At 43.6% G+C, this 26,446-nt stretch overlaps 1 protein-coding gene across 3 annotated transcripts in view; it reads left to right on the plus strand.

Moving 5' to 3' along the window:
* Nucleotides 1-12,250: 12,250 nt before the first annotated feature.
* Nucleotides 12,251-26,446, plus strand: part of NRXN3 (neurexin 3) — a 964,547-nt gene continuing 950,351 nt past the window's right edge. The window contains exon 1 of one of the 3 annotated variants that reach the window (XM_015631171.2): nt 12,251-12,355. The gene's annotated coding sequence lies outside the window, so the exon portion shown is untranslated. The remainder of the gene's footprint in view (nt 12,356-26,446) is intronic. The other 2 variants (XM_033514971.1, XM_015631158.2) reach the window with 2 other exon arrangements.

Here is a 26,446-nt window from a genome sequence, read left to right on the forward strand (position 1 = left end):
GTGCTCTGAGGCTTGCTGCTGGCCAAGGCCCCTGTCAGCATAGAAATAACTAGATAGGTTGACCAGAATAAAAAGATTAAGTCAGGTAAACTGCAGACAGATTACCCTCCAATATTTAATTTCTTCATTTTGTAATCCATAGTCTATTCCTTTCCCTGTCATAGAAATAAACGAGCAATGGACTGCTTTAAGTCCAGTCATGCTTCAGAGTGCAGAAGTCTGAGTTCAGAGTGCTCCACAGAAGACTTCTCTACACAGAAAGCTTTAGATGCGTTGCATGCACAGACCTCTCTGTGACTTAAGCATAAGGAAAGATGCTCATACTGTGAAGTCTGGTGAGATCACAGATCAGTTGTGATCAGAGCTGCCTCGCATCAGGAAGCTATCAGGACGGTAAGCAAGGGCAACAGGATCCAGACTCGAAGCTCAAGTTTGTGTGTTGAAATAGTCCAAGGATACGCTGCAATGACTGGCAGCCCGAACCACTTCTCACGTCGAGCAAGTTCCGTTCGCAGGGTGGGCACAGGTGAGAGCTCTCCCGGACAGGTTCGGCCAAGGGGAGGGCACAGGTGAGAGCTCTCCCGGACAGGTTCGGCTAAGGGGAGGGCACAGATGAGAGCTCGCCCGGGCAGGTGCGGCCGCGGAAAGGCTGCAGCGGGGACAGCACCCGCGGATTTCAGCACCATGGAGAGCGGCACCGGCGGCGGGCATCGCGGCGCGATCGCCCTCACGCCGCCGCAGGATACTTGCTGCTTTTATGAAGTCTTTCTTTGCCAAGCACTTCCCAAACACTCACTTGTCTGAAGAGAATTGTAAAAAAAAAAAATCAAAAAAAAAAATCGAAATTTTTTCTCAAGAGCACTCAGCAAAATGGCAGGTTTACAGTCAGTACTTGGGCAGCACTTTTCATGCAAGGGTTTCCACGCATTTTGTGAATATTAATGAAGTCAGCTGCAAAATCAATCATCCCTTTATAACGGAGGTAGGCTTCATTATCCTTGTCTAGTTAGGGAAACTGAGGCAGGCAAGGATAATGTGGTTTGTCTCAGTCATTATTGAACCCAGGAAATAAAAATTATGACCTTTATGCTCCCACTAATACAAAACCATACAGCTTCTATAGCCCTTCCTGTTTTGGTTTTAAGAGATGTATTTCCTTCTTCCAAATACAATTCTTCACTCAACTGATCTAGTTAAGCTCATGGCAGATGATTTTCCAGCTAGCCTAATTATAGAAATTCTCACCTACTACTCTTGTGTTTCTTAAGGATTGCTGCTGTTTTCAGAAAGAGAGTCACTAGCCTTATTTCAAATGCACGCTGGTACATATGTGGTGCTGGGTTTTCTATTCCTGAAAATGTTATTTTGAAGCAAAAACTTGCTCCTTTGATGCTTAGAAATAGGTAAATATGTGTGCTATTTTGCACTCAATTGTCAGGCATGTACCATGGTGTTTTGTTGTTTCACTGGACAGGTGGAGACAGAGCAGTTAGGCACTGACGGCTTCTGTCTGGTGAGCTGGCTCTTGATTGACTGATTAGCTTCTTTGTATGGCAGGCACTTCTCTCAGTTCTGTCATTAAAGATGCATCATAACCCCTTGCAAGATACTTTTTTTTCTTTTTTTCCCTGACACAGAGGAAGAAGGAAAGAGTAATTCTGAATGTTTTACAGTAGGGAAACTTTTGTTAATATGGAAGGTCTTTAAAGATGTGACTTAACCAGATTTCTGTCTTGAAAAATTTGAAAAAACCCCCAAGCCTAAAACATTGCTGTCAGGGAGTAACTCATCTATCTCCTCAAGATTTTCCATGTACAGCCTCCCATTATTCTTGTTTATAGTTGGTATCTTTAGTGTTAAATAGTTAACCTTTGTAAAAGATATGGGAGGCAGTTGGAGAGGGGCTTTTCATTTAAAAATTGGATAAGATGAGGTATGGACTAGGAGACTGGCTTATAGACATGGCTGCAGGTGTCTGGACTGTCGAGTTCCGTATCTCAGTCATTTCAGCTTGACACCAAACCATGGTTTCTTCCAGAGGTAGGAGACAAGACCCAGGAGGTGACCCCAATTCTCTGTCAGTGCTGGTATCTGATGTAGCTTCTTTCCTTTTTGCTGTTGATAATGCTATGAAAGTCCCTTATCTAATACGTTTTCTGCCTGGAGAAGTGATACTGGTATGTGTAAGTGTGAACTTAAATTGATATGCTGGTATGAATTCATTGTTTCTTTATAAGATAACTTTTCACAAGTCAGCTTGCATCACTTTGGAGGGAGCTTAAACCAAAGAAAACAAGAAAAGGCACCTCCTATTCTGCAGCAAGTGTTTATACAGGGGATTGTAGCACTTCCTTGTTTAACAAGATTTCTGAAGTTACACTTATATGCCCAGTAAAAGTCTATTTTGCACAAAACACAGAATAATTTACTTCTGATGCAGCAGCACTTTTTGCATGATTCTTGCAGGTTTTGATGAACTCAGAGATGACATGACCCTTTCTGCAGTGATGATTAGTAATACCACAAGCAGGTTGAGCTATAGTTCTCAGATAATGCCTGGAAAAAAGGGACAAGATAATCAATGTCTTCTGTCTGCAGGCCAGTATGTCAACAGTCAGCTGTGGTTTGTAGCTGGATGGGGTAGGATGGAGTCATGTGTTATGAATTTGCCTGTGCATGGGGTGATCATAAGCATACTGCATATGATCACGGTGACTCCTTGCATCTAGTGGAGCACAGTATTTTCCAGGCACAGTATTTTCCAGACACTGCAGTTCATCTTTGACTGACACTTGCCTGTGTCTGGGTTATGACAGTCCCATTGACTTAACCCCTGGAGCCTCTTGCTGAGGCAGCATTGGGCTAAGCAAAACTTAGTTATTTAAAGCCTGTTGGAAACCTTGTTTATTAGGATGGTAATATGAAATGTAGCAACTCCAGATCTGGTGGGTCTTCTGACTATTTCTTCCTTCAGCTGAAGGATTAGTTCCTGTAGGAGGATTTTGTCTTCTGTGTGCTCAAGGCTGATGTTGAAAGGCACTGCCTCATCATTTAACCAGATACACCAATTATTTTATTGCAGTTCAAATCCTGTTCCTAGATCTGATGGGTGGAAAGCTTCAGTGCCTCCAGCTCTGAATATAGGTATCCAAATAACATTTTGCCTAGTATGAATCTGCTTATTAGAGATCATAGGAAGTCTGCATAAGGATTAATGTATCTTTCTGCATGATGAATCAGGTCTATGAAGGCATTGACATATCAGCATATGGATCTCCGTTGGCTTCTACACATGGTCTAAATCTAGGAGATTTGTAGGTCTTTGAAGTTGTGTTTTAAGACCATAGAACAAGTCCTGTCCCTTTAGAGGTCTACAGAGTTCTTCATTGAGAGCTGGACATAGCATAGGCCCATCCTGGGATGTAGTGTTTGGTTTGGTAGAAGTGTGGAGAGCTGAGTAAAACAATTCACTGGAGCTTAACAATGACTCCCTTTTAATTGTAAGTCTTGTTGACTGGCTTCTAAGAATGTTTTATTAAGTCATCTTTAGTCAGGAGAATATTGATGACAGTGGACTGTTATTGAGCTGTATTTGTGGTGGTGTGAGAGGTACACTGTGGGAGGGCTGTGAAGGCCACTCTATTTTTGGGATACAAAATTACAGCACAAGGAGGAATGGATGGCACCTTGCTGTGAAATAATATAATTCAAACCCATTGCTTTACAGTACTGCCCTTTGAATGGGCAGTGACATGGCAGACTTGTCTAAAGGCAAGCGGCCCAACCTTTCCTCATCCATGTTCAGTGCAGAGTTTTAGCTCTGTTAGGAATCGTTTGCATGCAGCAGATCTCATCTCTCAGTTGCATTGGTGCAGTGCCTGTCAACTCGGGGAGGAAAGACAAACCTGTTAACCGGAGCTTTTGGTTGTTTACTGTGTATTTACATATCCCCTTCAGTCTTTTTTTTCCCCTAAAATTTAAATTTTTGATGTCAGTTCATTTATTTTTAAGACAATTTTTTTTTTCATTCCAGAAACAGAAAGCAATGTAGATGCTAGAATCATGAGGGCATCTGTTCTCTTATTTGTGCTTTCCCCCACATTCACTTCCAGCCCATATACAGAGATGCATGACTCTGTTTTTTGTTTGTTTTCTTTTTCTTTTTTTTTTTTTCTCAGCTACCTGTGTCATCCATTAAAATATGCCTATCTGGGTATTATGCCAAAGACAGATCATCTGTGAGGTCTTAAACACTGCTAAATGATAAATAAAGGCCTTTGCATGCAGTTGATTCCTGAGGGTCAAAGCCTCTGTTCTGTGAGATGCGCCCTCAGAGAAGATTGTTGCTTTTTCCTTAAAGTGCAAAATACCATCAGGCAGATTAATCATGAATCTGTTACTTTGGAGGTGTAATATAGCAACCAATGCTTTGTTTTCTCTTGTGAAATGCCATCTGCCCCTCCCCATGTGTTTTTTTTTTTTTCCCTTAGTAAGAAGACCATGTTGTGCTGCCTTTCAATGCCTTCATATTGGGTCATGTCTCAGAAACTTAGAAGGGATCTAGGAGTACTCACTCCAGAACGAAGTCACTCCTTCTGGGTGTCATGGGTTGTGTCTATTCTAGATCCCTTTATACTTACTACTTCAAGTTCAGCTCTAATTTGGTTGCTAGAATGAAGGAATGAATCCACTGGGACCTGTAGTCAGTATTCACAGCTAGCTTTGCTAGGAGCCTTACAATGATTTCAAGGAAAGGAAGAGTGAAAAACCTACATCAGGAAAAGGAAGCATAAAAGTTGGGCCATTACAGACTATCATGAGTTTAATCTGAGCAGGAAATACATAGATGTAATGGCCCTCAGTTTATGTCAGTGGTGAAATTTATGAGGCTCTCAAAGGGCATCAGAAGGGGGAGGTAGTGAGAGTTGTATGGTATAGGAGAGTTTAAGTGAGGTGACAATGGCACCAACAAATATATCATGGGGAATTATCTTGTTCTGATTGTGAGTAGAAGTGAGGAAGAACAATAACCTTAGCTGATCTTTCTCACCTCTAAGTCTCATGTGGGTACAACACTTTGAAGTGCTGAGAATATTCATCAATATCTGTTGAAGCCCGTGATAACTAAAGGCACGGATCATTCTGCAGTGAATGGTATTTCTTGTCTAGGTTTGAAGCATTCCTCTCTGTTTTCCGCTTCAAACACAGCCCACTTTTCTGCGTGTTTCAGCACTCTACATATTTTGCTTGCCTCGCTCTCTGCTTCACAGCTGCTGCATTAAATCCATCCGTGGACACTTAAAAGATGCTATGGAAATGTATTGCTTGCCTTCAGCAATAGCAGTGGTTGGCCAGCACATTGCTCCCCTAGCCCATCAGCCCCAGCACTGTGGTGCTTGTGTTTGCTGGACTGTTCCTTCTGAGTGTACGGAGGTGAACACATGTTCAGTATTAATCTTCATTTCAATGAAGTTGTTTTAGTTCATGCTTTATTGCAGCGCTTTGTAATAATGCATCTGTAATGGCAGCCCTTGGGGCAGCAGTCGCATGTGGCAGGCTGAGTGCCTGAACTGCTCCTGAGAATGACTCCAATCATACAGAATGAGGCACTCCCTGGTGCACCATCTGAATTTATAATACCAATTTATATAGTGCCCTAAAGCAAGGTTTGTATTTGCTCTGGGACACAGGGGCCAGGCTATAGAAGGGGAACTGCTCTCCATTTTTTTTTGCTGTCCCTTTTTTTGAATATATGCATTTGTCTAGCTTTTCAACTTGCCTGTCTTAAAGCCTAGACTGAGCCCAGGAAATGCAAGAATATGCCTTAATACAGAGTGATGGGTGCAGAACCTGTAACTGGGCAACACAGGCCTGCTGCCAGCCTCACAGCATCGGTCAAGCCTTTCACCGGGTGTGGAGGGGAGGCATGCAGGAGTCCTGGCTGCTAGTTCATTATGGACCTCCTTGAGTGCCTGAGAGTCAGTGGTGGCTTAACTTCCTTTGAGAAAAGACATGATGAGACCCAAGGTGGTGAGGGTTGGATTTTCCTAGATAGGTATGCAGTAGGATTTTTAGAAAGTGCTTAAGTAGCATGGATACCTAATGCCTATTAATTTTGGAAACGAGGCATATAGAGCTTAAAGGTCAAAAGCAATGATTTAGGCTTGTCCTGGAGATATGCCATGCCTATCACCAAACAGAAGCTAAAAGGCTTTTGTCAAAAATAGTGTTGGATAAGTGAGAAGAAGGTATATTCTTCTCTTTTTGTCTCCTTGATTTTGTTTAAGCTACAAAATTCCCAGTCTCTGTTTTATAGCAGCAGGAAGAGAATCTTCCTCCCTTGCCTCGGTTTTATTTGAGTCCTATTTGGGTTGTCTTATCTCACTTTAAATCTTCACTTTATAGATTCATGCCAAAAAAAAAAAAAAGACATTTATTGGCATCTGATTGTGAATGAGAAGTACTTCCTCCTATGGATAGAATGATGTTTGAAGACATTGTGTTTGTCTGGCATGTGAGCAGAGAAAATAACAGTTGTTCCATCTTTATCATGTTTATCCAAAATAGTGCATGAAGTTTTAAAATGAGATAACCGAACTATTAGAAAGGCACTGGTTGTCCCTTATCCTGAGAGCTTCCCAGCTGATCAGTTGCTTATAACATGATGCTTGCAAGGACCTTTCAGAAGCTCATGGGATAAAAGAAATTCTGTGAGGGAATCTACACTTAACTCATACATGAGAAGGGTGCTGTAGTGAGTCTGAGGGGTTTGCTTTTTCAGAGAAAGAGAGGGCAGCCTGTCTTGTCATGCCCCAATGCTGTTATTCTGCACTGATGTCTTTATACCACCTGCTCCTGTTGGCTGGGAAGGGTTTCTGTTTTGTGTGGATACAGGTAAGTGTTTGACATGAGATTACTAGGGGTTGATTCTAAAGACTGAATGCAATACCAGGTACAAAGTCCCAAACTGTGTTTCCAACATTGTTTGGAGAGTTAACTAGTGGATACAGCAAGAAATGTCCCTATCTAGTACCAATGATCTCGAACAATCAAGGTGTCTGCACTTCAGGGTCACTGGTGGGGTCAAAGGCAAAAGGGAAATAATACTTAATCTTCCTTGAGGAGCTGCTGAAGTTCTTCAAGGAGTAGCTCCTGTGGTTGCACTACATTAGAATTTTATTAAACAGAGATTTATCTTTCACTCATGTTAAATCCAGCTTTTCTGATTGCACATCTCTCTAGCTCTTCCTCTTTTAGTACTCATCAATTCCTATTCTTACCCAACCCTGTTGATGGATAAGCAGGTATGACATGATATTTGTCACCAGGAAAGCACACTGTGATGTGGTTAATTTTCATGGCTCCATCTGAGGATTCAGAAACAAGGAGAGGAGGCAGACTTCAAGTGGAAGAGGTAGTAAGTAATAAAGATCTATTGAGTCTTACTGCAGGTGAGGGGCTGGATATGACATCATGGGAACTGGAGTGATCTCATGAAGTTATAAGATACAAGAAGCAAGAAAGGATGGAGTTCAAAACTGGTGAAAATATTTGTTGGAAGGCTGTGCTTTAACTCGGAACTGTGGCTTTGGATTTGGCCATTTCACTGGATGCTACCTGCTGCCCCTAGGAAGTGTTTCTCTTCCTTTTGGCCTGCATGGAGTCAGGGTCACAGTGGGCTTGTTGACAATGGGAGATGGCAATGGATGTTATTCTGTCTTAGAATGAGATGTAGATATGTGTGTAATATCTGGTAGTGGAGGTCACAAAGCCAATGTGACAAGTTAGGTTTTGTATCACTGGCTTAAAGAATGTGCGGCTTTTATTTTATTCTCCCTTGAAAAAACTGAGCATGAACCAACATCTGTCTCATCTGTTGTTTTTAATGCTTATGTGTAAATACATACATACAATGGATCCTCTTACAGTGATGCTCTCAAAGATGGTGGAAAACAGTGTATGAAACTTGGAGAAGGGCTTGCATAATTTCTTTGTACAAATCAGTTGATTCAATGAAATACACTTTTTTTCCTTACATGAAAATTCATTGCCTTGAATTTGCTCTTGCAGTATTTGCACACACACCACTTATTTAATCTCTCTCAGGAATTCTTCCCACAAAGAATCCTTTCACTGAATGGGTTCATCCTTACATTCTTGGCTAGACACATCAAGCTTTTTTTGTTCATTCATACATTTCCACGCACTCAAAGTTGTGTTTGAATAGCTTCTGTCCCCTGTACACTCACTTAAACAAAATGATGCTCAGAAAATTACTTTCTGTATACAGTGTGTACAGTTTCTATTAAATAAATGCAACAGAACATGCTTGGAGGAGGAAAAAGTCTGTTAATCAAGAGTAAATGGTGATGTCCTGCAAGTGATCAGAATAATTTTGCAAGTTGAACCTCTAGTTGGAGTTAAAAATGGTGTTTGCAGTAGAGCTTAGAACTAATCCTCTGAAATGATGGTAAAGGGAATTCTGACCAAGCACTGTCATGATCACTTTCCCCCATCTCTGTTATTTCTTATTATTGTAATGAGTTTTGCTCTCTCAAGTAGAATAAGGTCACCAGTAAGATAAGATCAGCTTTGTTTGGCACAACCAAGAAGATCTGATCACAGCTTGGACTGCAGCTTGTAAATTCACCTTGGGTATTAACTTCTGGGCAGAAAGACACTGAAAATGCTAACATAGCAAAAAAGAAAAAAGAAAAAGAAAAAAAAGAAAAAGAAAAAGCCAGAGGGAATAATTGCATTCTTGCCATGTTGCGCAGATTTTTCCGGCCACTGTTTCAATGGCAAATTCCCCTTGAGCCACATTTCCATTAAACTGTACCATACAAATGCTTATTTTCAAGGATTTGGAGAATGCCATTTAGAGAATTTAAGGCGGAATACCAGGACTTTATACTCTACGGGTCAATATTGCAGTGCAGCCCCTTTTCCTATTTCCTGCTGTCATACTCAGGGCATTAGCTTAGAATGAATCTTCTAGATCTTGGTGGTGCAGCATTTGGACATCCTGGCATGATGGATGATGCCTCTAACTTTTGTTTCCAGAGTCTTTCCTAGGCTCTGCTGCCTCTCTTTCATCACCCCTCTGCTCAACAGGAAAGGGATGAACCAGGAACTGGTGATAACAGCCACATGCATTTTATATTGCATCAGGGAGATGGGTAGCTTCTGTGAGCCAGCTTGCTCCCCTAGCAAGATCTAAGCAAAAGCTGGGTGTGGTGCCTACTACAGCTCCTGCCCTGAATTAGCAAGACCAGAGCACAGTAAGTACCTTGAAGATGAGCAGTCCCACAAAGCGATTTATTGAAATTGCACTGACTGAATTGCCCCAGTTTATGACAGCATTTTGTCTTTTAGTTATAAAAAGCCCATTGGCTTGGTAAAAAGTTTTGTAAATTTATTCTAAAGGGAATAAGCAAAAGAAGATGAATGGCATTTCTATGAAGGTGTGTTCTTGCTTCTTCTCTCTGGTGGTATTGGGAGGGAATTGTCAGGTGCCTAGGTCTATAAATCTATGTCACTGCTAACTTTTAAGGCCCTCTGGAAAGGAAATTGGCTATTTTCTTAAAGAAGACACTGAAAAAGTCTGATGTATTTAATTAGCTTCTAGATGGGGACAAAACACTTCATCTAGAGGATGTCATACATTCCAAAAAGTCTCAACACAATGCCAGTGACATATACTGGGGAGATGAGTAGTATTAGAGGGTTCTAGTACAAACCTCACTGTAGTTTTTTTTTTTTTCATCTCCATTCAACTTATTTGCAGATTGCAGGGCTAGAGCAAGAGATGAGAAAGAAAGAAAGAATTAGAGGAATTAATCAGAAAAATTCACTCTCCTGTTGAGCAATTAGAGCATTGCTTGCTGGACAAAGAACTTCTTGTATTGCACTGCTTTCCTCTTGTCTCTGTTTTGCTCCACAACCCACCAAAGATGTACCTTCCAACCTTAATGAAATTTTTCTGCTCTTCTAATATTTTCTCACTATTCTGTGTCTATTTATAAAATGATGTCTGCTATTTTGGTTCCTCACTGTAACAATTTTTCAGAAGCAAAGGTCTATGCGTCCGAGTTAGACACAGTAAGATTTTTTCCCAAAGTAGTTGTTATCTTCCTTGGTTCGATGTTGCACTCTGAATAGAAGTTTCTCAGTTAGATGAAGTCTTCTATCTCTCTCTCTAATTTGTAGACATTTCATATATGGGTGTCCTAGGCTTTTCTTTTTACCAGTTGAAAGGATAGGATGCAAACTAGCTTATTTTCCCCAAATGTTTTTGGGCTCACTTTACCTTCAGTGATTAGGCAGGTTAAAAATTGCTAGGGTTTTTTTTTTTTTTTTTTCCTCACAAAGGACATGCTGATTTCTGTCTGCTAAACCAAAGAGGTAAAATTTGGAATTGGAAGTGGAGATGATGCTGTTGTCATTGATTTTACATAGAAGACACTATGTTGATAGGCAGCCAGACCAAATATGATGCAAGTATGTGTGTGCATGGTCTTAGAAGACCTTGGACTGGGAAGGGGTAGAGGTGGTGCAGTTTCAGAAGACTATCTCAACAAATCATTACTTTGATAAACTGCAAGCCACAAAATGCTAGATTGCCAGAACTACCAGCAAGTGAAGAAATGTACTAGATGCCAGATTTTGTTGCCAGATGCACTTTTTAAATATGGAGTTAACTACTGAAGTAAACGAAGTAATACCTGATTTTCTTCACGATAATTGAGAGCAGGATCTAATCCCATGCCCTAAGAAGGGATTGATAGCTCTTACTGCTGTTGTATGTTGTCCATATAAAACAGGTTAAAAACAATCAGCAATAACCTACCTTTGCACAAACACGCAAAGGGATAAAATCTTGCTCTTGGGATGCTGATTTTGGGTTAGGAAGATGCTTCTTTGCTGGACCATTGTCACCTTGTTGAAATAGGTCTCTGTCATCTTCTCTGTAAATATATATGAATTTGTTAGGGGGTGTGAAGGACTGTGTTTTGCAGAGAAACTTCCCAAGGGGCTCCTAATACTACTTGTAACTATTATTTAGCGTTTCTGTTTGGCTATTATCCACCTCAGACACAGCTGCATTTCAATAGTAGGAAGGTGATCAATACATCCTGTGTAAAATAATAATTCTTTATTATTTACTGAGTACTGTGGGTAGGTTGCCTGCTATGCAAAATGTAGAAAAAGACAAAAACCTTTGGATACATGATCAGACGGGGAAGGAAAGCCAAATGGCTTTGTAGTCTGTCCCTAAGGCAAATGCATTTCTGTGTGTCTGGCGTTGCAGTATGAGCTTCATACACAAATTTTCCAAGACCATAGAGTCTGGAAAGAGGGGCCAGAAAGTTTTATTCCTCACTTTTGGGTTTGTGTGCACCGCATGTGCATAGTGTTCCTGTCTGATAGTGTTCTTTGAGGTGGACTTTTTAGCATGGTAACATATTAAAAAACTTTACATATATGTTCCCCACGGTACATTTGCTGTGCTAAGTACTAATAGTGATAAAGTGATAACGATATCTAGGATGTACACTCTAAATGATTGACCCCAACATAGTTGATAGTGTCTATCAGTTGCTGTTTTCCTCTCTTCGAAAAGTAGAGAAATGAGTGGATAAAAAGTTTGAGATATTTGTACAAGGAAACTTACTGGCTGGTTTAAATGAAATGGGCAGTGGATAAATTGACTTGAAATATGCAGTAGGTTTGGGTCAAACTCCGAGCTAGAAAGGAAAATTCTTTGTGAACTTTAAGGGTTTTGTGGTACTCATGAAAGTGACTGTCTGAGGAAGACGCTTCCTTCTGCTCAGACGGCCGGTCCTTGGTGGCAAACTGAAGGAAAAAATAAGCCGCATCTGCCCGGCTTCGCCTTGCTGGGACCAGCGGGTCAAAATCCCCCTATGCCGTGCCGGCCCGGTGAAGGAGCTCTCGAGGAATGAGACGCTGCCGGGCCGAAGGCAGCCCAAAAGCCGCCGAACCTCTTTCCTGGGAGGAGGCAGCGGACGCGTGGGAGGCGAAGCCCGGCGGAACGCTGCTGCCCGCGCCCGGGGCCGTGCCCGCTGTCGGGGCCGAGCGGACCGTGTCGGGGGCCGGGGCGCGGACCCGCGGTCTCTTTAAAAGCCGGGGCTGGCCGGGCGGGCGCGGCGGCAGCAGGGGGCGGCGGCGGCGGCGTGCGCGGGGCTCGGGCGGCTCGGCTCGGCTCGGCCAGCCCAGCCCAGCTTCCCCGGGACCCCCGCAGCCTCCGCGGCTGGGGCCACGCTGGAGCCCCCTGCCCCGCAGCGCAGGCGAGCCGCGAGTTGGCGCGGCGGCCGGCGCCCGCCCGGCTGCGGAGGTGAGAGGGGCGGGGGGCGGCTCGGCACGGCACGGATCGGAGGGGGCTGCCCGCCCGGCGAGCGCTGAGCGCCGCCGCTCCGGAGCTCCGCGGGCGGGTTTCTCACCCTTCTCACGACAACTATTTCGGATCGTTTTATCCCGCTCTTCGCTCCTTGCTGCCCCGGCGGGGCTGGGCGCTGCCCGCCCGGGCGGAGTGGGCGCGCACCGACCCTCGGGACGCTCTGGTTCCTTTGGTCAGACTTTTTTGGGAGATCGCAGTTCCCGCGGCGGGGCATTTTGCAGTGGAAAATTGGTGGGGGGGGGGCTTTCGAAAAAGAAGACACTACGCTGAGTTACAGCAGGGAGACCCTTAGAGTGAGCCTGCTGTTTGACTAAAGCTTAAGGATTTCTTAAAAAAAATAAAAAAATACTAACGAGAGAAGAAGAGAGGCTGAAGATGAAAGTTTTTTTCTTTAATATTTTTTGCCTCTTCCAAGTCTTCGGATCTATAACGGTAGCGCCTTTCTTCCCCGCCTTCCATTTGTTTGTATTAATGATTTAGTAGCCGTCTTGCCTGAAAACTTCCACCGTGAGTGACTGCTGTGGGTTTTCAGGCAGTCAGTGACCTTAAAGGTTGGTTCAGTGCTTTTTTCCGTGCAAAATCTATGTGAAATAATCGCTGTATTGTTTTTTCTTATTTTTTTTTTCTATAAGAAAAAAGATACACCTGCTTTATAATTTAAAAGAAAACACCATTGAGTCAGGGAGTGATGTAATTCTCCTACCTAAGGGCACCGACTCTGGTGCTTTGCAGGTGACTTGTCTTTTGCTTACTCTTAAATTTATTTTAATGGTAATCTTATGTGGCTAGAAATAACATATTTAACGGTGTTGTTTTAAGAATGTATTTTGTCAAAATTGAATACTTTCTATTTCAATTTTTTTTTTCTTCCTGATTTCTGCCCCTCCTCCTTCAAAAGAAAACAATAAAAAAGATTAAGCATGAGATCAGCGGCAGAAAAACCAAAGGATTGGGGAGACAAAACCGGAGCTAAAAACATTGAATCGTTTATAAAAAGCACACTTTCAGCTTTTTGCTTTTCCAAGCTCTCTTTCCACCTTTCTGTGGTCAAACTGTTCAACACTTCGTTGCAAATAGTTTTAAGAAATTATTTCGATTTTTTCTATATTATATTTGTCCCTCCTGTATTTTTTACTACCCGTAATTGTTCTGAGATAAGCACACAACCCTCCTAAAAAGGTGAATATTGAAATGACCGCTCACCAATACCTCTTTATTGCATATTTTGAGGGGCTATTTTTTGAGGGGGCGAACTCTTAACTAGACTGGTGAAAAGTCTAAAAGAGATGTTGGGTAGGTGGGGGAAAATTTGATAACAAAAGGTTTTGTTTGTCGTGATGATACGGCCAGCTATTAATTGTAACGTTAACCAGAAAGGTGTTACGTCTATCACTGGTTTCATTTAAAATGGTCATCAATGTTACGTTGAGCAAGTTTATATAAGGGTTAGTAGTATTTTGAGGGGAGGATGTTGCAGAGATTATTGCTTCTGGGTTTGCAACTGAACGCACTTTATCAGCTGAATGAACTGGATTATTGTATAGACATAATTTTCCATTTCTCTATCAGTTTCTTTTCAGTATTTGGCACTTTCTTAGACATTTATCTCTCGCTAACAAAGTGTCTGGTTTTCGGGAGTGAGGAGGTGCAGCTGGGGACACTGGAAGTTTGGGGATAATGTGAGCAACAGGATAAATTTATTTATTTAAAAAAAACAAACCCCAAAGTTAGGAGGTGAGGATTCTCTTTCTGGAGCATTCGGGCACCTTCTGGTGGGGTATGTCTCTAGGCTTTTAATTATTTATTTCACTTTTGTCCTTTCAAAAATGAAGTAGAGTGATACCAAAATGAAGCAAAGTAAAATTAGAGTTAGCATTGAAAAATAAATAAATTAAGCAAGGGGGAACGGCTGGAAGCCCAATACTTGATTTCATCAACCTGGTGGCGATGGCTTCTCGATAGAAGCGATATCTGCCGATATCACCCCTGTTCCATGGCTGTAGCCTGGCCTCATTTTACGCTGCGTTTCCACTGAACATGTTGACGTGCTGCTGCTTATATAAGGGGAAGAACAAATTCAAGCAGATTAGTGCTTGGGATTTTGAGATCGGCTACCCAGATCGCATTGTGGGTTTTTTCCTTTCCTTGGGGGAGCCGATCGGGGAAGGCTGGAGAATGACGGGAGGGGATGAAATCAGAATGTGTGGTTGGGAGAAGATGGGGGTGATGCGGGGAGCAGCTTATTCGCATAATGTCTGCGCTGCGTCCCTTTTTCTTTTCTTTTTATAAAACCCATTATCTCTAAAAACACATTATTCTTCAGCCGGGTCTAAAAAAAAAATAGTGGGAGGGGTTATCATAGCGAGGGGGTTTGGTATGGGAGTCATTAGACCCACTGCTGCAAAACCAAGATACAGAAATCCATCTGCACCAACATTTCGGAGGGAGGGAGGGCGTAGAGAGGGGGGAAGGGATGGATTGTCTATCTTGGATTAGCGAAGTGGAGCTTTGTATTCTTCATTTTCCTCCCCATTTTCTGCCATTTTCCCCCATCCCCCCCATCCGCACACCCGCTTTCCTCCTCCCAGCCCCCACTCCCCCGAAGGTTTCTCATCCCTTGACGAGAAAATTCTGTGTTACATCCTGATGGCTCTGCGGCTTTTTTTTTAGTGCATCACAACAGTGGCACGATGACCTTTACTTCATGCCACACGGATTTGGGTTCCCGATAGGACTGTGACCGCAGCTTGGGCACATTCATACACCCATAGTCTTGTACTTTGGATAGTCGGTGATTTAATTTTGATTTTTGCGTGTGCATCTTTGTGTGTCTATGTGGTTGGTAAACACTGGCAGAGGGTAAGGAACGCAGTAATTGCCAAAGGCACGTCCATCCATTTCGCCAGCCCCTCTTGCCGTTCTCTTTTCCTGGACATTGTGTCACACATCATGAGATTTTGTGCTGGGGAGGGGTGTGCCCTGTGTGGATGGCAGGGGCCTGGGGGTTGGAGGGAGTGTATGTGTACTGGGGAGGGAGAAATTGTGTGGGGGAAATGGACCTGACGATGCTAATAACATTATTTTGGTCAAATGAACGTCTGGTGATAATGATGCAGTGTAACCATCCGTGAAATACATGCTTGCGACACACTGGAATAAAGGTTACTCCAGGGAGCTCCGTCAGAGCCAGGCATGCTCGGGGGAATGAGCTGACCCCTTGATAGGGGAAACAAAATTCATAAGCATCCCAGGTCCCCTCCCTTTCCAATGCCTCCTTGCACGTCCGAGCTGGAGGGCATTGAGATTGAGAGAGGGGGTGGGCTGCATTGGAGCCAGGACGAAACAAAGCATTCTCGCTTCATCCTCCCATGCCATCCTCTCTTGCCCTCTTCGAGCTTATCCGTATTGTTGATCCAGACGATACAGGAACATCGCCATTTCCATGCAGTCCCTGCTGGAGCCTGGAGGGTGGTGAATTGAGAGGCGGAGAAAAGCTCCTTGTGTTCCTGTTGTAGGATGTGCAGGAGAGCCATGGCTTTTCAGGTCTGAGTGGAGCAGGGAAAAGGCTGGGGTGGGGAAGAAAAAGGAGTTAAGAGTCTTTCCCTCCATCCATTGTTCCCTTCCTTTGTTCCCCCAGCTAGAATATGGTGTAGGACCTGACAAGCCTCAGTGGGTGGCCGTGGTGACTAGCACACGGGGATGAGGGAGCTGAGACAGTGAGAGGGAAGCTTTTCCTGCATTTCAGGATGTTCAGGACCCTCTCCAAGGCTCACAGACCTGCTCAGCACCCTCGTTTTCTGGGTGTGAAGGACTCCTGTCTTTGGTCACGGGCTGCTCACACCCAGGCTGAGGGGAGCTGTGGCAGAAAGGTGCTCCTGTGGTTCTGCCAGCTGCTACTTCCATTTCCTCTGTGTGGCTGTGCCTGCTCCAAGGTCTCCGTGTTTCTCGATCTTTCCACTTCGTGAAACAATAGCAAAAGTTGAATAAATAGATCTGTCCAGAGCTACTGGTCTTTGCCTTTTGCTTTTCTCCTTTCTCTGACCTTGATGTGCAGTGGTAAACTACTTCCAGGAAGATGGGGGCAGGGGTGTGTCCAGTGCCCCACATGGTTGCTCTAGGTGATGCCTGGACAGGTTCCTCTACTCCCCTGTTTTTTGCTCACCAGAGCCAATCTTGGTTCTTCTGCCCAGCTTCACCAGTAGTTACTTTTTGATCTTTCCGTGCTTACCTCAGTTACTCAGTACCTCTTACCTCACTTACTTTGGAAGTGGTTGTTGTGCCTGCAGTTCCTGTGCTTGTAGGAATCTCGCCATCATATAGTATCCTCAGCTGGAAGTCCAGCTCCTGGCATTGCATGAAACACCCCAGGAATCACACCATGTGCCTGAGGGTGTTGTCCAAGTGCTTCTTGAACTCTTTCAGGCTTGGTGCTGTGACCATTTCCTTAGGGAGCCTGTTACAGTGCCAAAACCACCCTCTGGGAGAAGAGCCTTTTCATAACATCCAACCTAAACCTTCCCTGATTCAGCTTCAGGACATTTCCTTGAGCCCTTTCACTGGTCACCAGAGAGGAGAGATCAGTGCCTGCTCCTCCACTTCCCTTCATGAGGAAGTTATAGACCCTGATGAGGTATTCCCTGTCTCCTACAGACTGAGCAGTCCAAGTGACCTCACCTGTTTCTCATAAGGCTTATCCTCTAGGCCTTTCACCATCTTTGTAGCCCTCCTTTCAATGCTCTCTCATACCTTTTTATCCTCCTTACACTGGGCTCTTGTATGGCTGCTCTCTAAGATGATGTGGCTGTCTGAGCAACAGGCAGAGTGTATTGCAGGGCCTGTGTGCCTGCTCCCATCCCTCAGAGAATGCCTCCCTGGTATCTCCCTGGTGGGCCCACCTTCACTACCATAGGTTTTATGGTTCCTCCTTTTCCACAGTGATTCAGGTACTAGTGTGTTCTTGTGGCAGGGTTAGCTTGCTTTTAGGAATTATTTGTTAACAGGAAAAGTAGGAAAAAGCATTTTTGTAGGTACATTTCAATGACTGCCATGTGAGTTTTGTAGCTCACCCTGACTGTCATGCTTTGCCCTTCCTTGAGCTTTCACGACCAAGGTGAAAAGGTTCTTCAAGGAAGAAGAACGTTGACATTGTGCTGGAATTTACCTGACCCTGAATGTTTTGCACCCTTGAAGTGAGATGAGAACTCAGTTCCTGCAAAGCATTCAGAGAGTGAGAGGTGGTGTCAGGGGTAATTTGTGGTAGCAATGATGGTGGATTTTAAGATATAAGTGCCTGTGCAAAAAGGAAATAAATGTGCCTCCTCCATCCCTTACTTTCTTCCCTTTCTAAACAGGTTGCCAAGCCATCAGGTACAACTTTTTGGCAACTTTTTGACAACTATCAGGCGACTTTTTTTTTTTTCTGTTAGGATTGTATTTAAACTCTCAACCTAGAGGATACCTTCAGATTGTACAAGATGGTTGGGCTCTTGTCTGGATTATTCCTGGGAAGGTAGAGTTTAGTTCCCCTTTTCTTGTATCAGCAATGGTGTTCTGGTAGATCTACTGAACTACTTTTTCTGCAGCCTCCTCCAGGGCTCTTTAGAGTATTTTTTTTGTGAAGCAGAGTGTATTTCCCCCCGCCCCGATCTGTTTTCCTTTGCCCTCTCCTTTAGCTCTGTGCTCTGGGCATGTGCAGGTGGATGTCAGGATACTGGCTGAGCTGTGGTAGGCTGTATCACTGATAAGGACACATAGTGATCTGTCCAAGAACAAACTGAAGGAGTCAGAAGCTTTATGATGACCAAAAGCCAGGATAAAAGATGACCTATGATGATGATGCAGGAGACGTGGTGTTTAATTTAAAAACAAAATGCATCCAGCTTAATCTGCCCCTGCCCCCCACCAGCATGAAGAGAAGACAGGCTGTATTTTCAGACAATTGCCCAAGCAGCTGTAGCCAGAAATTACCCAAATTTTGGTTAAGCTTTGGAAATTGTTATCAGCTCTCATCTCTCCCTCACCCCACTTTTCTAAGTAATAGCAGTCTGTCAGTCTTGCAGAACTGATTTTTAATTCATACAGCGAGTGGTGAGGAAGATACATTTGATTTTGGAAACAAAGATACAAGAGGGATTGATAACTTCTTGAAACCAGTACACTACATAATCTTGGTTCAGGTTGTTTGCTTTTTCTTTTGTTTTGTTTCTTCTCACTTGGGCATAGACAATGGCAATTCATGTGTAAAGGACTCTGAGAATCAGAAGTGATGTTTTGACTTCTCACTGCCATCCAAACAGCCAGACCAAGACATGACTGTAGAAAAGCAGCATGGGAGAAATTTGATCTGCCTTCTTGTTGTGGGCAATGGATGGCACTTTTAGTGCTCAGTTTATACCCTTTTCTGATTTTTTTTTTTTTTTTTTTTTTTTTTTTTTTTTTACAGAAAAACCATGACTTTTGATTTGGCTAGCCTGAGTATGATTTTACTGAAGTCTAGTAGGGATAAACTGCAGTGTTTCTGTAGTGATGTTCTTGAAAAGTTGAGTGATAAGACTCCTACTGGAAATACACTAGTGATGTTAGAAGATCCTGCATTTTTCTTGAAGGGAAGATGGGAACACAGTTTCTCTTGTTACCATTCACAGAAAACATTGCTCTCCGGGCTCTGTGGACAGCTCTTGTGAACTGTACACCACACAGCCAGCTTGGCAAAGTGCTCTGTCTGGGCTAAAGCTTTCAGCCTCTTTAGACTCTGGGCTGCTGTGGGCATCACTGTGTGGCTTTTCAGACAGTGGTGGAGGTTCACTTACAGCTGTCAGAAGTTCAGTTCTGTCTGAAATATGGCCCCCTGCTACAAGGTGGATTAGCCCTTCACCTGCTTTGCTTCCCCTTGTCTCAGAGCTTTCTTCTTGTTTCTCACAGCCATGTGCCTGAGTTCTCCCCCAGGCGTACTCCCCTGCCTGTTTTTTGTCTGCTGGCAGAAGGAGTGATCTGGGGTGGTGGGAAGGGTATATCAGGGATTTTGGGGCAGTCAGTGTATCTGTTGTGTCTCAGTGGTGTGCTGAGCTCCTGTCCTTTCCAAATTCCTTTCCTCTGCCCTTGACGGTGAGGGAGGGCTTATTTCAAACACAATCTGCTTGTGTCATTCCTAGTCCTGCCGCTTGTCATCCATCACATCATGGGAACTAATTAACACTAGTAGCTTTGGGTCCTGGGAATGGCAGTGCTGGGATGGTAGACTCTTTGAAAGATCCTGATGTCTCCCTTCAAAACTAGGGCAGCTCAGCCCAGGAGTTCATGGACTCTGCTGTCCTTTGCCAGCTGCACCAGCTGTGTAGTGTGAGTGCCTGTGTGTGTAGCAGGGAGGGTGCTCAAGCCCTAGGCCTGCCTTATAATGCCCTTGACAGTGCTGCAGCATCCCCTGCATCCAAGTACCTCCCAGCAGCCGGATGAGAGCCAAGGAATGGGCTAGAATAATAATGGATGAGGATAGGGGGAGGTATGATGTAAACTTTTTGAAGCTGCCGGTAGCATTTCCACTGCCTTTGGGTACATATGGCTGTGTGTAGTTCCAGGATCTGCTTGTGAGTTTGACTGTCTGAGAATCCCCTGCTCATGGGGGCACACTGTTTCTGCTGTGCTTGCTGTGCTGATGGGGTGGTCATCAGAGCAATCAGTGTGCTGTTCCTGTGGGGACAGCAGGAGTAAAGATGAGGCCTCAGACATACTGTCAGGCTACGCAGAGAGCACTTGCTCCCCTTCTCCTTCTACTCCGTCATTTCTGCTGTTGTGGGCCACTTCTAAGAAAGGAAAGAGTCCTGTGGGGATGGAAAGAAAGGTAACTAAGCAAGAGGATGATGTTTGCTAGCAGCTGAAGGAGGATGAGAAGAGGAATAACTTTCCAGTGGGTAATTGTCTAATGGGATTGGCTGCATCTGCAGAGCAGGGTAGTGCTGGCTTTGTTTCAGTTTGCTCTTGCATCCCATTTTTTTTCCAATAATGTGTTAATTAAACATTGATTTCAAGGGGAAAAGGAATCTGCTTGAACTGCAGAAACTAAATGGAGTGTGGAGGAATGGGATCTGGTGAGGGATGTGTGGAAGGACCTTCTGTCCTGTCTTCATGACTAGTCATGGAGGGAAGCAAGGAAAGGACTGTAGGAAAATCTGTTCGCCTTAAGCTTATAGTCCTTCACTCATCTTAAGTGTGAATCTTCTTCCTTGTGTAACTGCACAGTTTCCCACTCATATGAGTTAAGAAATTACCAGGTGGACAACAGTATTTCTTACAAAATACTTAATTTCTATTACAAAGCAAAATGGAAGAGAGATCTTTTCAAGGTGTTCAAGAGGCTTTAATTCCAGTTTGATATTCTTCTAATTTTCTGCTCTTATAGTTGGTGTTGTACAGATAAATGAGTCAAGTTGTGGTGCAAGTTAAGCCATCAGTTGTAATGCTCTTGCTACTTGCAGATATCTAACTGACCTTCATTTACTACATATGGATGTCAGTCACTGAACACAAATACAAGGTTATGATATGCAGTTCTTGATACTTTCTCTTCTGGTCCTTGGGGCATTGGAAGGTGGGACAAGATTATGATATGTCCTTCCCTTGCTTGGATGAGCTCTTCTGTTCATTAGACTGGAAGAGCCAATGGAAGGCTGTGCTGCCCTCCTTTCGTGCTCCCAAGTGTTAGGGATGTACAGAGAAGATAAGAGTCCTTGCTTTAGTCTGAGATCTTATCTGGAATAAACTTCTCTGCTGATGTGAGCAATACATTCTTAACAGTACTAAACAGTTTGATTTGAGTTTTTTTGACCACAGTGCTTTCTGTCTTCACTAGTTCTGGGAAGTAGTGGAAAGGAGGGAATGACCTGTCTGACCTTTCTGAGCATTGCATAAGTCTGAATTAAAGTGATCTCACAAAGATCTTGATCAGTTCATGTAAGTGAAGCAAGTGAAATAGCAGCATTGTCCTGAGAAGGAACCCATCCTAGCTGTTAAATTCCTTTCTGCACCATCTGCAGTATCAGTCTACAGAAGGATCTGCTATAGGACACATCAGGACACATTTGAAAAAGAACAGATTAAGCCACAGAGTAACTATTTTCTAGGAAGATTCTTGACCTGCTGATGGCTGGTGAAATCTACAAAATTACAGAATGGTTAAATTTGAAAGGGACTCTCTGGTCATCTGATCCAACCCCTTGCTCAAGCAGGGCCACCCAGAAATGATGACCATGTCCAAATGTCTTTTGAATATCATCAAGGAGGGAGACTCTACAACATTCCTGGTCAACCTGTGCCAAGGCTCAGTTACTCTTCCAGTAAAAAAACTGTTTCCTGATCTTCAGGCAGGACCTTCTGTGTTCCAGTTTGTGCTCATTGCCTCTGGCCCTGTCACTGGGCAGTACTGAAAAGAGTCTGTCTGTGTTACCTTCACATCTTGCCTTCAAGGTGCCTACAATTATGTACATCAGTCAGACACTGCCCTCCCCAGACACCCTTTAGAGAATATTCTCCTCCACACTAAAGAGTCTTAGCTTTCCCAGCCTTTCCTGGGATATGAGAGGCACTCACAATCTTCTTCATGGCCCTTTGTTGGATTCCCCCATGATGTCTGCCTCTCTCTTGTACCAGTTAGTCCAGAACTGTGCACAGTACTCCACGTTTGGCCTCACTGGTGCTGAGTAGTGGGAAGGATCCCCTTCCTCCAGCTGCTGACAGCATCTCTGATTCAGCCCAGGATACCATTAGCTGCCTTTTGTGCAAGGGCATATTGTTGGCTGATAATCAATGTGGTGTCTACCAGGAACTCAAGTCCTTTCCTAAAAGACCTTTTCAGCCAGTAAAGTCACTTTTTAGCCAGGTGTTCCTCTTCATGTACTGATCCATGACCCATGAACTTCATTACAGTGGTATTGAGTGTCAGCATAGCAGGCAGGATGGTCCTTAGGTATTAATTTAAGAAGCAGAATTGTGGAGTTCTTTCCCAGAGTCTGTTTAACCAGTTTTTTATAACAGTCTTCACTTAGCCATTTGCTGAAAATTCAAAATTATCATTTGTAAAGCATTGAGTTCCTTGAAAGGAAAGCTTCATCTGTATGATGGTAGAATAGAATAGTTCCAGTCGGAAGTGACCTCAAGGATCAACTAGTCCAACTGCCTGACCACTTTAGGGCAGACCAAACATTAAGGGATATTAAGGGACATATATTAAGGGTATTGTGCAACTGTCTCTGAGAGTGGTCATTGACCACCTCTCTAGGAAGTCTGGTTCAGTGTTTGGTCACTCTCTCTTTAAAATGTTGCCTGATTGCTGATCTGAACATCACCTGCTTCATCTTTGAATCATTCCTGTATGTCCTGTCACTGAATACCAGGGAAAAGAGCACAGCACCTCCCTCCAGTTTCCCTCTGGAAGCTGTAGATAGCAGTGGGCTTTCCTCTCAACCCTTTTTTTTTCCCTAACTAAATAAACCCAGAGTGCTCAGCCACTCCTTAGAGGGCATGTGTCCTAGCATTTCAGCAGCTTTGTTATCCTCTTCTGGACACATTTAGTTAACATAATTTTTAATTTTGGGGTGAGAGAAATTCTGGTAATTTATTGTTGTCTTATGATGACTGGTTACACACTGCAATTTTTTGGTAGGCCACAAAGAACAGAAATTTTCAATTATGGATTACTTTGACTTTTTGAAGGGGGACAAAGAGAGCGCAGAAGTCCTGTAGGGAGACCAAGGCCAACCTTCTTGAGGGACTCTGAATGCCTGTTAGTGCATTGATATCCTGGTATTAAAATCTGCTACTTTGTCTTGTCAGCTCAAGCAGCATTTTCAGAGAGGGTATGATACAATGTAATTTAAGGTATATGCATTAAAAATACCTGCTGCATATCTGGGAATCAAATGTTAAGGACTTTATGGAACTTTAAGAAACATTGATCTTTGATGTAATTTCATATAGGTCATTAAACAAATACATATTAAGGGTATATCTAATACCAGTGGACCAAAAGTCATAATTTTGTTGAGCCAGATCTTAAGGATTTAGTTTAATATAATTTGTTTTTTAAATGTGCCCCTTCTCTTCCTTGTTGGTTGATATGAGCTAATGAGTTGCTAGCAGCTCTGTTGGGTACTAGCTTGGGTCACAGAGTGATGTGGTGCCTAGGTTGTTGCTGTACACTTTTGGCAGCAGATTGTAATTTCATTGAGTAAATGTATTTTATGAGGCTAGAGGGAGCTACTGTTAATTTATGAAGACCACCATGTATTAGTGTATTGTGTTTGCATGGCCAGGTTTTGGTAACTTGGGGGGGCTACAGGGTGGGCTTTTATGAGAAGCTGCCAGAAACTTCTTCCATGTCTGGCAGAAGTGATGCCAGCTGGCTCCCAGATGGATGTTCTGCTGGCTAAGACCAAGCCAGTCAGGAATGGCATTAACATCTCTGTGATAACGCTCTTGAGAAGCAAAGAAAAGTTTTGCACAGAAGCAACTGTGGCCAGAGAAGAAAGGAAGGAGAATATGTGACAGTAGCAGCTCTGCAGACACCAAGCAAAAAAGGCAGGGCAGGAGGGGCTTAGGGTGCCAGAGCTGAGTTCCCCCTGCAGCTTGTGATGAAGACCATGGTGAGGCAGGATGTGCTCCTGCAGCCTATGGAAATCTGTTGGAGTGCAGAGATCACACTGTAGCAGGGGGATGCTTGAAAGAAGGTTGTGATGCCTTGGGAAACCTGTGCTGGAATAGACTCCTGGCAGGAACCTGCGGATCCATGGAGAGAGGAGCCCATGCTGGAGCAGGTTTGCTGACAGGACCTGTGATCCCATGGAAACCCACGCTGCAGCAGCCTTGAAGGACTGAACCCCCATGGAGAGGGATGTTTTGGAGCAGTTTGTGAAGAACTGTAATCCATAAGAAAACTCATGCTGGAGAAGTTAATGGAGGACTGTCTCCTATGGAAAGGACCCCACACTAGAGCAAGGAAAGGACTTGTCTCCTTGAGGAGGGAGTAGCAGCAGAAACAACACATGATAAACTGCTCATAATCTCCATTCCCCATTTCCCTGCACTGCTGGTAGGGTGAAGGTAAAGACTTGGGAAAAAAATTAAGCCCAGGAAAGAGGGAGGGGTGTGGGGAAGGTGTTTTTAGGTTTTACTTCAAACATATCCTGCTTTGATTTTGATTCGTAATAAATTCAGTTAATTTCCTCAGGTTGAGTCTGTTTTGCTTGTGACAGTAACTGATGAGTGATCTCTTATTTCAACTCATGAGTCTTTCTTTATATTTTCTTTCCTTATCCAGTTGCAGAGGGGAGTGGTAGAACGGCTTTGGTGAGTACTTGTCATCCAGCTAGGGTCAACCTGCCAGAATCAGGTAGAAGGCAGAGTGAAAAGGGAGCAGCAAATTGATAGGCTTTTGATAAGACAGTAGTAACTCTTTTTAAGAAGTTTGAGCACAGCAAACAAAATGCTCTTTGTTGCCAATATGTAACATGAAGTTGGAAGTTGATCTGCTTTCTTGACACAACATAATTTACCAATTAAACCAGAAAATGTTCTAAATTTGATAAGAAACAATTTATTAAAGACAAATGAAAAGTACTGTACTTGGAAAGATCTACTTAAATGCCTGTATGTAAAATGGGGGATAACAAGCCAGGCAACAGAACTGCAGGAAAGGATCTGGGAGGCACTACTGTGAGTCAGAGACTGAATATGAGTCAAGAGTGTGGTGATGTTGCAAAAAAGCAAATCCCATTTCAGGGTATATTTAACAGGAATGTCACGTGTAGCACACAGGCAGTAGTTTTTCTACGCTAGCAGCCACTGCTGAAGCCACAGCAGAGCACTGCATCCAGTGAGAGCAGGAAAACCAGAAGCAGTGGAAGGAGATGAGGAGAGAGCAGCCAGAGTGGCAAATGCTGTCTGCAAGGAGAGGATTGGTTGGGTTGGTTTAGACCAGAGAGAAGATTGACGAGGGAAGAGCTGTCCAATATTTAAAAGCTTGTCTTAAGAAGACAGTGATTAATTGTTCTCTGTGTCCACTGGGGATAGGACAAGAAGTAATCAGCTTAATTTGTAGCAAGGAAGATGTGGAGGTAAGTGCTAGGAAAAGCTTCATGAGTATTTGGAAAGTTAAGCAGGAAAACAGTGTCCTGGTGTCCTGAGGGAGGCTGTAGTGCCCTCATCACAGGAAGTTTTAAGAACAGATGAGACAGGAGACACAGAATTTTGTCTAGGTTGTTTTATTATAGTTTTGACAGGTTCAGAAGGGAATGGGCTGCCTGAGCTCCTGATGTCTGGTCCCAACAGCTCTTGCAGTGCCTGAGAGGCAGGCTTGTCCCCTCACTGGCAGTTGTGATGGGAGCATGGGGAAGCAGAGCCAGGGTGAATCACTCCCTCTGCAAATTGCCCTACAGCACCTTCCATGCCCCTGGCATAATCCAGTTTTACAGTACACATCCCAGAAAGACCTGAGGGAGTTTGTGTGTTCAGCAGTATTACATTAGCATCCAGCACTGTAAGCCTTTCTATTTCTGCAGATAAACAAGAAGAGGGCTGGCTCAACTCCCTGCATCTTCATAACTAGGAACTGGAAGTTATTGGAGACTTTTATCCTGGTCACTAATTCATTTGCACTGGGAAGACTTGGTGAAATTATTTGGAGATGGGAAAAAAAGGCTTATACTTCTCCTTTCACCTATTAAAAACCACCAAAGATTTGTATGGTGTGTTAAAGTTACAATATAATTTTTCTGTGCTCTTCCATCAAAAGAAGTAGACAAGAGCAAAGGATTTTCCTCAGTGTAATATCTTTCTTCCAGAATCCTCGAGCAGAGTAGTGTGGATGAGGCATGGCAGGAGGTGCCTCTGCACCCAGTGGATTTGAGAAGAGACAGCCTAATGCTTGATTCAGTAACTTTGGTACTTGTGAGAAGGGCTCATTGCACTTTAAGAGAGGAGAATATTTGTTGGTGAATGGGGCTTTTCTCCCCTGAGAGTTCAGCAAAACCTTTCAGCTAC

This window comes from Parus major, chromosome 5, assembly GCF_001522545.3.
Source record: "Parus major isolate Abel chromosome 5, Parus_major1.1, whole genome shotgun sequence".
NCBI lineage: Eukaryota > Metazoa > Chordata > Aves > Passeriformes > Paridae > Parus > Parus major.